The sequence below is a fragment of the Trachemys scripta genome, chromosome 10, assembly GCF_013100865.1.
Source record: "Trachemys scripta elegans isolate TJP31775 chromosome 10, CAS_Tse_1.0, whole genome shotgun sequence".
In the NCBI taxonomy this organism is placed as follows: Eukaryota; Metazoa; Chordata; order Testudines; family Emydidae; genus Trachemys; species Trachemys scripta.
This window is the reverse complement of record NC_048307.1, coordinates 53,748,001-53,761,246: the sequence shown is the minus strand read 5'-3', so window position 1 is coordinate 53,761,246 and position 13,246 is coordinate 53,748,001. Positions and strand designations below refer to the sequence as shown.

Below are 13,246 nucleotides of genomic sequence, written 5' to 3'. Positions count from 1 at the left end.
GAGACTTAACTTGTTAATGTTTGTTAAGCAATTTGAGTGAAATCCTGGCCCAGCTGGGTTCCTTGGCTGAGAGGCACTATGGAAGTGCAAAGAATTAATACATTACTAGTCAGAGAGTACCCCAAATTGAGAATGGCATCATAGTCATTGTGAACCATAGAAGTGTACAACTAGAAAGGACCTCGAGAGATCTATCTAGTCCAGTGCCCTGCACTCAAGGCAGGGCTATGTAATAACTAGACCAGGGGTCGGCAAGCTTTCAGAAGTGGTGTGCCGAGTCTTCATTTATTCACTCTAATTTAAGGTTTCGCATGCCAGTAATACAATTTTGTGTTTTCAGAAGGCCTCTTTCTATAAGTCTATAATATATAACTAAACTATTCTTGTATGTAAAGTAAGTAAGATTTTTAAAATGTTTAAGAAGCTTAATTTCAAATTAAAATAAAATGCAGAGCCCCCCGGACTGGTGGCCAGGACCCGGGCAGTGTGAGTGCCACTGAAAATCAGCTTGCGTGCCGTCTTCGGCACGCGTGCCATAGGTTGCCTACCCCTGAACTAGACCATTCCTAGCAGATGTATGTCTAACCTATTCTTAAAAACTTCCAATGATGGAGATTCTCTAGGCAATTTATTCCAATGCTTTACTACCCTGACAGTTAGGAAGTTTTTCCTAATATCCAATCTAAACCTCCCTTGCTGCTATTTAAGCTTATTGCCTCGTCCTATCCTCGGAGGTTAAAGAGAACAATTTTTCTCCCTCCTCCTTGTAACAACCTCTTATGTACTTGAAAACTGTTATGTCATCCTGTCCTGCCCCCACCTTCTCTTCTCTAGATTAATCAAGCCTATTTTTTTCCATCTTCCCCATAGGTCATGTTTTCTAGACCTTTAATCATTTTTGCTGAACTTTCTCCAATTTGTCCACGTCTTTCCTGAAATGTGGTGTCCAGAACTGGACACAATACTCCAGTTGAGACCATGTCAGTGCAAAGTAGATGGGAAGAACTACTTCTAGTGTCTTGCTTACAACACTCCTGCTAATACATCCTGCAATGATGTTTGCATTTTTGCAACAGTGTTACACTGTTGGCTCATATTTACCTTGTGATCCATTATAACCCCATTTTGTATGTGTGCAATTGATCCGTCCTAAGGGGAGTACTTTGCATTTGTCCTTATTGAATTTCATTCTGTTTACATCAGACCATTTCTCCAGTCTGTCCAGATTATTTTGAATTTTAATCCAAAGCACTTGCAATCCCTCCCCACCTTGGTTTCATCCACAAACTTTATAAACCAGCAAAGAGTCCTGTGGCACCTTAAAGACTAACAGATGTATTGGAGCATAAACTTTCGTGCGTGAATGCCCACTTCGTCAGACACATGTCTAAATTATTGATGAAGATATTGAACAGAACCAGACCCAGAACCCTTCAGGGCCCCACTTGATATGCCCTTCCAGCTTGACTGAACCACTGATAACTACTCTCTGGGAAAGATTTTTCAACCAGTTATGCACCCACATTATAGTAGATCCGTCTAGTAGTATTTTTCTAGTTTGTTTATGAGGTCATGCGAGACAGTATCAAAAAGCCTTATTACAGTCAAGAATACCACACACCACTTGCCCCCATCCACTAGGGTTGTTACCCTGTCAAAGAAATCTATGAGATTTGTGTGACATGATTTGTTCTTGACAAATCCATGCTGACCGTTACTTATCACCTTATTATCTTTTAGGCGCTTGCAAACTGATTGCTTGATTAATTGTTCCATTATTTTTCCAGGTACTGAAGTTAAGCTGACTGGTGTGTAATTCTCCCTGTTGTCCTTATTCCCCTTTGTATAGATTAGCACCATATTTGCTCTCTTCCAGTTCTCTGAAATCTCTCCCCCTCTTCTATGAGTTTTCGAAGATAATCACTAATGGCTCAGATATCTCCTCAGTCAGCTCCTTGAGTATTCTAGGATATATTTCATCAGGCCCTGCCAATTTAAAGACCTCTAACTCGTCTAAGTAATTTTTAACTTGTTCTTTCCTTATTTTAGCCTCAGATCCTACCTCATTTTCACTGGCATTCACTATGTTAGATGTCCAATCACTATTAACCTTTTTGGTGAAAACAAACAAAAGATCATTTATACTTCTGCCATTTCCACATTTTCTTTTATTGTCTTTCCCCTTCATTAACAGGCTTACCCTGTCCTTGGTCTTCCTCTTGCATGAATAAATTCACCAGATTTCTATTAGCATAACACACTGTGAGCATTTTCAGTTAAGTTCATGTGTGGCCTGTTATGAACAAGGTTATTTGCATTTATTTGTGCAGCATCAAATCTGAAAAATATTTTACCATGCACAGTGAGAAAAGGAGGGAGAAACCTACAACGACTAGGAAAGACTATTTGTTGGTTATCTAGTTCTGGTATAACTTTTGTAAGCTAATAGCCTGCTTGTAGCATACTCTGAGTTGTTTGTTCAACTTCGTTACTTTGGTTCATCTCCACAATACAACATTCTCCACACCGAGATGCCATTCTGAAAATACTATTCAGATGCTGAAAGCTCATATTCAGTGGCTGTCAACTTCATGCTAAATTGTTCAATTATGCTTCGTAACATTTCAAAAGTATTTTGATTATGTTGTCTTTCGAAAAGAGTGTCTCATTTGTGCAGGGGAAAACATATTTTGATTGTAACTATCATGAAATTATTTTCCCTTGGCAACACACTTAAGATATGCCTACACTGCAACTGGGTGACTGTGGCTCTCTATTCTATATAGGTTTTTATACTGTGCTCGTCAACACTGTACCTGAGTGCTTTCAAGTAGTGCATTAAGCACCATGACTACATATATATCACATGCTGTTTGGTCTCTTATCCTCTCCTCAGAGGGAGCAGCATGTGGAGCGGGGGTTTTTAAATATACCCGTTGCTTTGGGTTTATATTAGGAAAGGCATGGTCAAAGAAAGGCACCTCACCCTTAGAGCAGAAAGCAGTGAGGATTGTGATATCAGTAGTTCCTGGAAGAGTTAATTTCACAGTCTTGGACCACTCCCAGAAAAAGTTTGTCTCCCACGCAGTCAAGCTTTACTCTCATTGTTGGGCGTTCCATTAGAAAATAAAAATGGCCATCTGGGTCAGACCAGTGGTCCATCTAGCTCAGTATTCTGTCTTCTGACAGCAGCCAGATGCTTCAGAGGGAATGACAGAGGATGGATCACTTGATAATTGCCCTGCCCTGAACAGAACAGGGCAATTATCAAGTGATCCATCCTCTGTCATTCAGTCCCAGTTTCATTGTGCCAGAGGAGCCAAACAGTTTTTAGGTACCTGCACTAGCTTTAGTCTAGCTAGCATGGCTAAAATAGCAGTGAAGACATAGTGGCACTGAACCCGGCATGTACTAGAAATGTGAGTACATGCCAATGGTTACAGGAGCCTGTGCTGAAGCCCACATCCCCGCAGCTTCACTGCTATTTTTTAGCGTGCTATCTAGATTAAAACAAGCGAGGGTATGCACACCTGAGCTGCAGTCACACCTCTGATTGCAGTGTAGACATACAGTTAGGTGCCGACTTCAGCCACTGAAATGATGTAGTACATAGGAAAAATAAAATAGCAGAACCCGTGGATATTTAACTCAGTCTTGCATAGTTCTACTCATCCAAAATTACGTGGCCAAACCCAAGAAGCTGTGCACTTCAGTTACATTCTGAAGTACTGACAGTCTGCACCTAAAGTGTGGGCAAGTAGGTTTTGCACCTGGGATTGTGGATCTTCACAAGATTCAGATCATCCCCTGATGTTATACAGGCTACATATACTAGGACAGAGCCATAAGCAAACAATATTTATTGTGGTAATCAAAATATTCAAAAGAACTATCCTCAAATATAGCAGTATGCACACAGAAATGTCCTGCTCTGCTTGGCCACCTTCAAAATTAGGGGGGAAGGATAGCTCAGTGGTTTGAGCATTGGCCTCCTAAACCCAGGGTTGTGAGTTCAATCCTTGAGGGGGCCACTTAGGAATCTGGGGCAAAATGGGTACTTGGTCCTGCTAGTAAAGGCAGGGGGCTGGACTCAATGACTTTTCAAGGTCCCTCCCAGCTCTAGGAGATAGTCTATAAATAAATAAAGATATCCTAAGGTCATTAAGTGATTAGACAAGGGAAATGATAAGCATGCAACTACTCCTTGCACTTTGACTCTGTAATAAAATACAAAACTAGCCATTTCTTGTCAAATTAACTCTATAGAAGCAGTCACTTGCTGCACTTTCAGCAACCCAACATATTTTGAACAAAACAGCAACAGAAGGACTAGGAAGCTTTGGTACAAAACTGATACTTTAAAAATAACACAGAGATAAGGAACTGTAGGATATTTCCAAGTCCCAAAGTGGCAAATGTCTCATATATAAGATGGGTAATAATTTACCTGTGCAGCTAACTACTCCCAGGTGGTTACACTACAGTGCTAATGACATTCCCAGAAACTCGCAGATTTGACACCTGAGCAGTGGAAATGCTGACTGAGTCGCTTGGTTATGATACTCCCAGAAGCAGCAATTTCTAAAGGCAAAACACTCAGGGAAGGTGTAACATGGAACTCTGGTTAATACCTTTAAATGTTGGTTCTGTCCAGTTTTCTGAAGCATGGGGCTATTGTAGGAAATAAAGTTTTAAGAATTTAAGAGCTCAGAGTTTGAGTCAACATTGTTCAAGGCCACTGAAGTAGATTTCAGGGAGTTTGCTGCTAAGCTTTTGAGTTCCGCTCTCAAGAGCAATGTGCTCTAAATACATGACCCGCATTGAACCACTGCCCTAGCAAGCTGTAGCTATTATTCACTTCACAATACAAAGTCTATAGTACCAGAAGGCTTGATCTACATGATATATTAACTGCTTTATGAACACTGCTTGCTTTAAGAGACTATGGCCACATAAGCTATGAACAATACCATTTATCAAGTAAACCTCACAAAGGTGTTTTTCAAGTCCTCCACCTCTTTTTCACCCAGATACATTCCTTAAACCGAAAGGGAAGGGAAAAAAAAGTTCTGGTTTGAGACACAACCCTAGGGTACTTTATGCATAAGAGAACTTCTTCCCTTGACTCCCACTCTGTCCCCACCTGTGCCCAATTAAAGTCTCTGCCCAACACTGTCAGCCTCCATACGTCCTGTGTAATTAATAGCTTATGGACTAACTCGATGCATGGGCAAGTAATTTGTGGTAAAGTGAGAAATGAATCTCTTAACAAATGTAATGTTACAGCTGTTCTCAAATGCCTTTGCCTTGATCCCAAGCAACCTTACAGCTGCAGTATGAACTAATTGTCTGCTCCATTAGAGATTAAGGATAGATTTTGTGGTTTCTTAAGAGAATATGAGTGACATACAATATAATTAGCTAGATCATATTTTTCCCCACTTTTTTTTTTTTTTTTTAACACTCATGAGACACTAATGATCCATCCATTTTACATCTGATGACTGGGCATAGGAGGCCATCTTCTAATGGAAGGGTATTAAACATTAATTGTCTAACAAATACAAAAGAAAAGGTGCAGTTTTGACACACTGGTTTTCTGTACAGTCAGTCTTATAACAGAGTGCGCAGCTCAGCTACACTCCAGCAATGAGATGATAGAGCTCTATTAAGACAACATCAGATAGGAGGAAGCGTATACAAAGCTGGTCATCACCACTCCATGGGGGAATCACCTTAAAAAGGGGGTGAAAATTATAAAAAGTGCATTAGCTGAAGTTGGAGGCATCCATACATGCGCACTTGGAGAATAGGTTATCACTTTCACCTCATACAGGAGAAAATACACTTGAGCTCAAAAGCTATTAAAATGATAGCAAATAAAAGAGAAAGGAATCTGAATCTAAACAGCTGATAACTTGTTCTGAATTAAAGGATCACCGTGATCTGTTCCAGACAGGTTAAGACAATTTCTGTAACACGAAGGACTATATTAGGTTAAAATAAAGGATTGAATTTAGTCAGTTGTTATAAATGAACCTATACATGGTGGAGTTTGAAGGGATCTTCTGGATTATTTATTCCAAGCACCTAGCATTCTTACTGTTATATTTTTCTACCACAAATTAAAATGATATATTTTCAGTCCAAAATGACTTCAATAAAACAACCAGAAAGAACAAAAGAAAATCTCCATAAAACATAGCAGAGTTACATCAGTGTATTTCCAGAACAAAATGGCTGCTGATATGCGACTGTTGCCAACTCTTGCAATTTTATCACAAGTCTCAAAATATTTGGTGTTTTACTTCAAGCACCAGCTTCTGGAGTTAGGTAATTAAAAAAATTAAGGTTCTAGCCTGCATGATTGTGGAGAAAAGCTTGAATATGTGACATAAGTGCACTCTAAAGTCTCAAAACCCAGAAAGCAAATAAAAACTCATATTTTATATAAAATCTCTTTTTTGGGGGGCCTGACTCATGATTTTTGAACTCTTGAGATTGGTGAGACCGGAATTTTTAGAAGCAGAAAGGTTCATTACACTAAAAGCCAAAGCCTAACTTTAAGCAACATATATCACTTACTAGCTAGAATTCCAGCACACAAAGAATAACTGCTATTTATTTTCATACTCCAGTTATAAAAGAAAAATGTTAAATACTCATATTATAAAACAATCACACAGGGAATCTGATAAACTTCTAAATAGCAAGGAAAGTTAGAGTCACAGTATGTGACACCATCATCCTTTACTCATTGTAGTTAAATGTGGCAGAGCCCATGATATGTAAGATAAGGGTGTTAATATATTTAGAGATTCACAGGATGCATTACAGCTAAAACTCCATTATTTCAAACACTTGAAACAGTATTTCAGTTATGTCAACACACTGACATCACCATTCAGGTATTTAGGAGATGTATTTCCTCATTAATAATATTTTTATTGGCCAAATATTACAATGTAATGACTGTGGTGTGTTAACAATGTATAAATATTTAATTAGAAGACCATCAGTATCAATATACATATCCATGGATATAAATGTTTTCACACAGCTGAAGTTGAGATGTTCAAAGAAGAGAAGTCCTAGATATAGCATAGAGCCCTGTATGTTTTGTGACTGGTATCATTAATTATGGCGAGGCGGGAGGGGGAGAGAAACCTGTTGTAGGCCCCAATTATTAAAGCACAGATATGAAGTTAAATATTATACTTTAAGAATCTTTCAGACAAGGATATTCAAAAGGTTTGGAGTTCAGCCTTGCTTCAGATAAGCACGCAAAAGTTTGGATGCTTATGGCTCATCTCATATTTGAGCTTGCAAAACTGGTTTGGAATTTCTCCAAGAGCACAGCTCTCTCCTGAGATTTCCCATACTTCCAGTCCTGTGTCTGGTTGTTCGTACCATGAGAAGAGTATTACTTGTGATATTTGAACACTTCTGGAAATGTAAGACACTCTTATCTGAACTAGTGAGACCCTCCAGAAATTTTTGTATTAAGTTTTATCCTTAAAAAGTGGGGAAAGTTTTGACTCTACATAGGAATGGGTATTCAAAATAACAGCAATTAAAAAAACCCAAACACACAATCTTACCCAGTGCCAACACCATTCCTTATTTCTAGAGTCAAATGCAGCCAGAAGTTTGAACTTTTTTGATTTCCTTACCTACATTTCCCACTATTTTTCTTCCTGGAACCTGCAGCATTTCTGCCTTGTGACAGAGAATGAAAGTGCAAATGTGAAGAACCATGACTTATGGTCTGACTGCACACAGGGACAGCTGGAAATCTGCTGGGAAACAATATTCTCATCAGATTTGCAATCAGATCTTGTAGACCGAAGTAGACTGGGATAACTACCCAAAATGAAACTGCAAGTATTTTCTGGTTTATCCCTCACTAGAGGCTTCTTGTCAGTCAGGCACAAAAATACAAGAGACTCTTTCCTTCCTTTAGAGTATGTTGCTGAAGGCTACAGTAGCCCAAACAAGTTTCTGAGACTGCAACTATGTCATCTCAAATCTCTTTATTTTCCCTAATAACCTCCGATGGCTCTTATTTCTGGACAAGGGCATCTTTTCATACAGGTTGGCTGTATTCCAGAAAGAGGAATCCGTTTCTCAATATGAGGTGACAATAAGGCACGGAAGTCAAAGTTTATCAAAGAAATGTTATAGTTCTACCTCAGTAATCCATAAACAAGGGATAGATCAGCATTTCACTTTCTAGATTATGAGTAATATCCTCAAGTTTTGCAGGAAAGCCATATTCACAAGGTCAGACTTATGTTAGCCAGTACTGTGCACTGAAAAATTAATTCATCAAAAAAATACTTAGGCCTGAGTTCAGTCTACAAGTCATTATGTTTGCAGGTTTGTTCTGGAATGTACAATATAATAGCCAAAGAACTAAAGTGAATGCACAAAAGTACTGCCTCTCTACTTTTTAAAGTAAATCAGAAGTTCTGTGCAAGAACAAATGAAAATAATGCATCTCTTGAGCAAGAGGTAAGTTTACTTGGGTGTATCATGCCAACCTACAGTCTTCCACATAGTACACAAGGAAAGAGTACAAAGCGTTCTGTCCAATATTCAAGATAGACAAGTTCTTTATCTATTTGCAGATAAGTCTCACATGCCAGGAACCTAATATACATACAGTATTTTTCAACTTAAACGTGAATCTTTCTGAGCCAAATGTCAGGTCTTTCTTTAAAAGTCTCATGTTTACCTTTTATGTATCACATGCTGACCTGCCAAGTACACTTTCAACAATATTTACAGTCTCATTTTGGACCAGATCGAGTAAAGTACACTTCTTTCCCTTAAGTTTTCACATTCCACACTGTTTTTCTTTATGTTTTGATCTGTGGCAACCAGGAGAGGAAGGTATGAAAATAATTCAGTTGCAATATGGTGTACACCATACGCACAGCCTTCCCAAATTCTAGTCTTCCCCCAATTGACAGTGACAATACATGGGACCTGTTGCCAAAGGGCCTTTGGCAACAGTAAAAGAGGTGAAAAGATCTGTCCCAAAGAAAGATTTAAAAGTTACTACAGCTCTTAAATACAGCAAATCCTTTGACAGGTTATACTTCACAATGTGTCTTTTCTGTTCTTATTTGTTTAACTTATGGCTCTCTCTAAAAAGCAGGATACTTTCGTTTCTCTAGTGCTGGCAAGAAACAGTGATTCTGAAGGAGTCAGTGATTCCTTTTAATGATATTATGCGCTTCCAAAGTCCCATAATTCTCTACTTCTTAAGGCTAACCATTAAGCATCACAACACTTGTTCCTTCAAGATGATGCTCTCCCAATGATTCATCAAATGGATGTGATTCTCATTTACACTAAGGTTCCTTTGCACTGCTCCTTAAAACTAGTGTGAATTACAGTTATAACCACTTTCCAGCTTCTTCACACTCCCAGAGGGGCATAAACAGGCCACTGGGTAAATGAGAAATCGGGTCCAAATGTGTTCGGGCTAGAAATACTGGACCTGATTCTCATTTATACTAAAGCCCTATATGCCAGTCTGGCATTATAAGGGGGCCTTGAAGTAAGTGCAGGCTGCCAAGCACCCAAAGGGATGTTAGAGCAAATGAGACTAAAGCCCTCTCATGCTAAATGGGCGAATTAGTCTATGCAGAATGTTGGAAATGATATTCATATACCCCCAAATGAGATGTTCCGCATTACATTTTGATTCAGGGAAACTGGACAAATTTTGTGGAAAGCCTGAGAAATTGCATAGATTTTTGCTTGAAAATGGGATTGGGAGATGGCCCAGAAGTAAAGAATTAATAGATGGGTGATATGATCTTGCTATTTTCAGGTGGCCCAACTAATGAAAGGGGGAGTAGCTAGAACACCAGTGAGTTTTCCTATTCAAAAGAATTCTTCAAAGAGGACCCAGTTCCCTGGTCTTCCAGTCGAGAGAGAATGCCAGATGAGAATTCCATTGATTTAGAAGAGTTTTGCAGCAGCTGACCTCCAGTTTTTTTCCTGGGATAATCAAACCTTTTGGGGATTAAACCCTCCGGTTTTTGTAGTTTGCATGGTTTTGATCTGAGTAGAGAGTAACAAATTACTCTCACTGCAGTCAAGGTTACAGTGTATGTAAAAAAAATCTGCATAAAGTTTTAGGCAAAGGCCCTTACTCCTGAGTTAAAACACAAATCTTTATTCTTATATTTAGATTGAAAAATTTGATACTGCAATAATACTTCTTCATGCTTTTTAGTAATGTTGTCCAGTGCTGCCTCTATAGGGGGACTGCAGTAAAAGATTATAATTATATTGTCTTTCATACAAAAAACATCCCAAAAAGTTTTTGAGTAAAAAGATACAGTTAAATGTTACAAAATAATAGCAAGTGGAGAGAGAAATTAAGATTTGAAGGGAAGTGAAAAGAGAGACATTTGTAGGTGAGTATATGAGACTAGATGGTATGTTAATATGCAGAGGGAGCCTGAGGTAAGCTGCTTCAGATGGCAGGAGCTGTGGAGTGGAAGTCTCCCTTCAACAGTGCTGAGAGTGTTTAAAGGGACAAGAGAGCAAGCCAATGCTAGGTGAATGGAATAGAAGGAACAAAAAAGGAATTAAAACAAGGAGAGTTTAAGTTCCTGAAAATCAAGACTGTGTAATGTCTGTTCTGAGGCCACTTCTTCCTTCAGTTCATTACAATTGATCTCCCATCTCACAGAAAAACAGTATTCCATTTTAAGAAGGTGTTCTCAAGTGCCCACTTACACACAGACTGGGTGGGATGTCCAAGCACACAGGTGATCATGACAGCAAATCTGGGGTGTGCATCACTGGAGGCCCGCTGGAAATTTACTCAAATGCTCTGATCCTGTAAGCGTACGTGAGGAACTTTACAACTTGAGCAGCCCCATTGAACACGCACACATAGATGTTTGCATGTTCATTTAGCCACTCAAACATTGCAGGATCAACAGCTTTACTGATTTTGCATTCTGCTTAGGAGAAAGTATGGATGTAGGACCATGGGACAGAGAGAAAAATTCTGTGTAATATATGCATTTAAATATTATAATGTTTCTTTATTCTTTTCCTTGATCCTATATCCACAGTCTCTACCAAGCAGAATGGGGGAATCAATAAAATTCATGTTGAAATATATATGGCACCCACTTGCCCTAGTTTAGCTTGGATAGCATGAAAGTGTTCTTTTGTTCCTCATCAGAAAAACATTAAAATAGTTCAACCAAATATGTTTAATCCACAAACATGAAAGAACAGAGGCCATGAGAAATGAATTTTTTTCAGAGTTTGGAGACACTTCAAAGAAATTAAAAAGTAATTAGAATGCTATAAATGGTTCTGATATTTATATCTTCTCACCTTAGAGAAATCTGTCCTTCCTGGTTTTGATTCTTTATTCCTCCACTGGAAAGACAGTTCATATGTTATTCATTCCTCTTTAGTTGTCATATAATCAGTCTTTATTGATTTGCTAGGTAAAAAAACTCTTAAATGTATTTAGATGCTTACATACCGCAATGATCGACACACTTAAAATGCATAGACAGATGTGGTTTTGGTTTTGCTTAAACATAATCAAAGGGATTAGATACATATTTAAGAGGCAGTAACACATTAAGAACTAGTAGGCAAAATCTGTCTTTTCTCCCTCTTTCTATTTTTTTTTTCCACTTAAAAATGCTGCCAAAATAAATTAAAAAACAGCTATATTGTGTTGAGGGTGTGTGTAAAAATAATATCAAGAAATTGCTGGACTATGCAAACTGAGATGAAAAATAAGACTGGAAAGGTAACTTTTATTCATCTCGTGGTATTTTAGGTAAAGAAGTTAAACTAATGAAATCAAGAACTATCAGTGAAGAATAGCACATCATGTAACAGATGACCACAAGAGTGCTTCAGACAAATTAATTACAGCATTAGAAATGTCACTAAACTCCTCAGAATCTCATTTTGTCGCCATCATGCTGTGAACACCTGTGACTTGCTGACAGCACATTTATTTGCGGTGTGGGAGACTTGCAAGTTCAAAACTAACTTCTCAACACAGTTTTCCCAACCATATGTATATCTATGAATAAGACAAGGAGGAGCAAGCCCCATATCAACTGCATTTGTGTGATAAATAAAGGGGGGGGGGAATAGCTTCCTTTGATGGACACCCAACCTGCCAGTTAAAGGAGTGGGCACCTGACCAAAAGAGCCAGTGGGAAGGCTAGAACTTTTTAAAATTGGGAAAGAAACTTTCCCTTTGTCTATTGTTCTCTGGGCTGCAAGAACATGGAGCAGCAATGCTATACGTGTAAGGTTTGAACCAGGAATGAAAATTCATCTTCCATACTTAGAAGAAATTATTTGGATAGATAATGTTTAGTTAAATATGATAATGTTTATTTCTTATTTTGGCTTGTGGATCTCTTCTGTGCTAACCACTGTTGCTTTTGTTTGCTTGTAACCTTTAAGCTGAACCCCCAAGAAAGCTAGTTTGGGTGCTTAATTTTTGGAATTGCTCTTTTAAAATCTAGCAAATGCCTTTGTTCCAGATGTATTTTCTATTTGTTTTAATAAAATTTACTTTTTTTAAGAACATGATTGGATTTTTGGTGTCCTAAGAGGTTTGTGCATGTTGTTTGATTAGCTGATAGCCACAGTTATTCTCCTTCATTTTCTTTCTCACCTCTTCCCCGGGGGTGGGGGGGAGGGGAGGAGGAATGAAAAGGCTTGAGGGTACCCCACAGGGAGAAATTCCCAAGAGCTTCTTCATGGGTCCAAAGTTGTTGGGTTTTTTTGCATTTGGGTGGTGGCAGCGTTTACCGAGCCAAGGTCAGAGACAAGCTGTAACCTTGGGAGTTTAATACAAGCCTGAAGTGGCAAGGATTAGTTTTTAAAATCTTTGCGGGCCCCTACTTCCTGCCCTCGAGGTGCCAGAGTGGGGATTCAGCCTTGACAACTTGTTAATGGACTTATGAACACCACAGGCATCAAAGGCAAAAGTCACTAGGGAAGAAGTTGATTTCAGAGGCATGATTCTGGACTGCACATGGAAAAAGGAACTCTCTTGAATGTATGCTCAAATCAAATAGAACTTCTTTCAAATATGGACTAACACCCCCTCCTTCCCCCCACCCCAAGATTCTCTCTTCTGATCCAGCTCCTTTGTGCTGTCCAGGAGCCAGATTCTGGCAGTAACTAGGCATCTGAGAATGTCACCACAGGACTGGAAAGAGGC

General features: G+C 38.8%; 1 protein-coding gene across 1 annotated transcript in view; it reads right to left on the bottom strand.

The window, feature by feature from the left end:
• RORA (RAR related orphan receptor A) overlaps positions 1-13,246 on the bottom strand; it is a 571,618-nt gene that overhangs the window by 301,429 nt on the left and 256,943 nt on the right. The gene's annotated exons all lie outside the window — the stretch shown is intronic.